Below are 2,500 nucleotides of genomic sequence, written 5' to 3' on the forward strand. Positions count from 1 at the left end.
GTATGGTGCCCATATATCAAGAAGCACATAAATAAATTGGAAAAGGTGCAAAGACAAGCTACAAAATGGCTTCCGGAACTGAAAAACAAAAGTTACGAAAAGATACTAGAGGCGTTAAACATACCAGAACTAAAAGCTAGAAGAAAGAGAGGTGATATGATCACCACTTACAAAATACTAACAGGAATAGACCAAATTAACAAAGATGAATTCCTGAAACCAGCAACTTCACGGACAGGACGACACATATTCAAGCTAAGAAAACAGAGGTGCTGGAAAAAAAATATTATAAAATTTTCTTTTGCAAACAGAGTGGTAGACGGTTGGAACAAGTTAGGTGAGAAGGTGGTGGAGGCCAAGACCGTCAGTAGTTTCAAAGCGTTATATGACAAACACAAACCAAAACTGTCTCTATTTTCCGCTTGTTACAACTTGTAATAAAGTTGGTACATCTTGGCTTAACGTGTTTATGACGTATTAGAACGTTGTTACAACTTGCTATATTGGTTGTTATAACTGGTTAGGAGGTGTTAAAACTTGTTCGAACGTTGTACCAACGTCGTAGTTTCGGTGTGTGTTTGCCGGGATATGACAAAGAGTGCTGGGAAGACGGGACACCTCGAGCGTAGCTCTCATCTTGTAACTACACTTAGGTAATTACACTTACAAGCGCCAAGAATACAGTACAGAGAGCGTTAATTAATAATCAACCACAGAACGTGAATCAAATGGTATTTTTCTTACAGAAAAAGATATATAACATAATTATTGTAACACTGCTTTGGGTACAGGTTCTGTCAATCATCAAATGTTCCGAGGTAAGATTCACGAAGCAGTTACGCAAGCACTTACGAACGTGTACATCTTTCCTCAATCTTTGACGGCTTTGGTTACATTTATTAAACAGTTTACAAGCATGAAAACTTGCCAATCAACTGTTGTTATTGTTATAAACAGCCTCCTGGTGCTTCGGAGCTCATTAACTGTTTAATAATTGTAAACAAAAGCCGTCAAAGATTGAAAAAAGATGTACAGGTTCGTAAGTGCTTGCGTAACTACTTCGTGAATCTGGCCCCCCTTAAGGTTTCCAGTTAATATATATGTAGAGTTCAGCATAACTCAACTGGGTATTGTAACTACCCCCCAACACTACCCTCAACACAACTGGCTATTGTAACTACCCAACACTACCCTCAACACAACTGGCTATTGTAACTACCCAACACTACCCTCAACACAACTGGCTATTGTAACTACCCAACACTACCCTCAACACAACTGGCTATTGTAACTACCCAACACTACCCTCAACACAACTGGCTATTGTAACTACCCAACACTACCCTCAACACAACTGGCTATTGTAACTACCCCCCAACACTACCCTCAACACAACTGGCTATTGTAACTACCCCCCAACACTACCCTCAACACAACTGGCTATTGTAACTACCCCCCAACACTACCCTCAACACAACTGGCTATTGTAACTACCCCCCAACACTACCCTCAACACAACTGGCTATTGTAACTACCCCCCAACACTACCCTCAACACAACTGGCTATTGTAACTACCCAACACTACCCTCAACACAACTGGCTATTGTAACTACCCCCCAACACTACCCTCAACACAACTGGCTATTGTAACTACCCCCCAACACTACCCTCAACACAACTGGCTATTGTAACTACCCGACACTACCCTCAACACAACTGGCTATTGTAACTACCCCCCAACACTACCCTCAACACAACTGGCTATTGTAACTACCCCCCAACACTACCCTCAACACAACTGGCTATTGTAACTACCCAACACTACCCTCAACACAACTGGCTATTGTAACTACCCCCCAACACTACCCTCAACACAACTGGCTATTGTAACTACCCCCCAACACTACCCTCAACACAACTGGCTATTGTAACTACCCCCCAACACTACCCTCAACACAACTGGCTATTGTAACTACCCCCCAACACTACCCTCAACACAACTGGCTATTGTAACTACCCCCCAACACTACCCTCAACACAACTGGCTATTGTAACTACCCCCCAACACTACCCTCAACACAACTGGCTATTGTAACTACCCAACACTACCCTCAACACAACTGGCTATTGTAACTACCCAACACTACCCTCAACACAACTGGCTATTGTAACTACCCAACACTACCCTCAACACAACTGGCTATTGTAACTACCCAACACTACCCTCAACACAACTGGCTATTGTAACTACCCAACACTACCCTCAACACAACTGGCTATTGTAACTACCCCCCAACACTACCCTCAACACAACTGGCTATTGTAACTACCCCCAACACTACCCTCAACACAACTGGCTATTGTAACTACCCCCCAACACTACCCTCAACACAACTGGCTATTGTAACTACCCCCAACACTACCCTCAACACAACTGGCTATTGTAACTACCCCCCAACACTACCCTCAACACAACTGGCTATTGTAACTACCCAACAC

This window comes from Procambarus clarkii, chromosome 8 (assembly GCF_040958095.1).
Source record: "Procambarus clarkii isolate CNS0578487 chromosome 8, FALCON_Pclarkii_2.0, whole genome shotgun sequence".
Classification (NCBI taxonomy): Eukaryota; Metazoa; Arthropoda; class Malacostraca; order Decapoda; family Cambaridae; genus Procambarus; species Procambarus clarkii.